Source organism: Dendrobates tinctorius, unplaced genomic scaffold (genome assembly GCF_039654945.1).
Source record: "Dendrobates tinctorius isolate UK_male_01 unplaced genomic scaffold, ASM3965494v1 ptg000383l, whole genome shotgun sequence".
In the NCBI taxonomy this organism is placed as follows: domain Eukaryota; kingdom Metazoa; phylum Chordata; class Amphibia; order Anura; family Dendrobatidae; genus Dendrobates; species Dendrobates tinctorius.
In genome coordinates, this window is record NW_027362049.1 from 1,655,001 (window position 1) to 1,656,410 (window position 1,410).

Consider the following 1,410-nt stretch of genomic DNA (forward strand, 5'->3'; position numbering starts at 1 on the left):
TTTTCTCACTTCACTAACTTACACTATTTAGTGCTGATGCATCACACACAAATTGGATTGAAAAAAAGTATTTAAACACTGGTTGTAATGTAACAAAATAGGTAAAAAGCCAAGGGCATGCACACTTTTGCAAACCACTGTCCATTCATGTTTCTAAGGATCTCCTCATTTATGTTGTAAGGTTCACATAGGGTTTGAGACTTACATACTCTAGTGCTAGGGAAAGGGGAGGAGGAATACCGTCATGATGAAGACATAGCAGCAAGTTAGAATATGCTGTGGAACAACTGTAATAGTTACTAATACCACAGTTATTGAGTCAGTGAGTCATCTGAGAAATGAACATGCATTTCTCTGTGGAATTGCATGAAAATTTGGCAGTGCCCCTTCCTTTGGACCGTGACGACTGTCCTAATTCTAGCAGTAACATTTCAGTAGGCTGTCCTGTGTATACATGAGGAACAACATTACATATAACTTATCCTGCATTTTTCACCAGATTGTGTTTTTTTTTTTTTCTTCACCAGTTTTTGCCTTTGCAGGCTCTGTCCAATTTCCATGTCTCTGACCTTGTGGGTGTAGAATATCTGATATGTCTTATGATAAATGATCATAGTATACAGAAAGAGATCTGCTGTTCTTGCTTTGTAGCACACTGACAGCAGCAAGGAGGAGACTATACAGCAGTGCTGAGCTGTGTGGCTGTGAATCCAGCACTCAAGTGAAATATATTTACTAAAATCTGCAGCACAATCTACCTGTGTCCATCTGGTTTCAATTACTCCTTCCTTCCACCACTCCACAGACATCAATATGTTGTGTAAGTAATAGGACACGTCATAGTGCTGGCAGTCCTCACTCTTCTGACCAAGATTGATTTCAATTGGGGTTTTTTTTCTCCTAAAGGGGATGATGAGATCAGGATGGGGGGGGGAATGACTTATTTTGTTTGCATTTACTGTTTCTTTTTGCACGGTTACCATTTTATCTCCAGCATATCTGAGGGTGGACTCTTGATTGGCATTTCTAATGTTGGGTGAAATCTTACCATAACTAAGGGGGTTCGACGCTTAAACAAGGACACCAATAGTTCCCTTTATTGATAAGCCTTGCTGTACAACTCAGTAAAAGCATTTATATATATTTCATACGAAAAATAATGTAAATTTTGTAACTGATGTATACTAGTAACAACATGGGCAGAAGCATCCTAGCCTTAGGTTATGTACACATATCTTTGTTAGGGTCTGCATTAGCTGAAATGCAGTATGTATATTGCCATGTGGTGTGTTCTATAAATACGGCTAATAAATCATATACATATATACGTCCTGCATATTACTGTACACATGTACTCTAAGCCTTTAGTTTTACAACACTGTGTTTTCTACATATTCAAGCCTGGACATT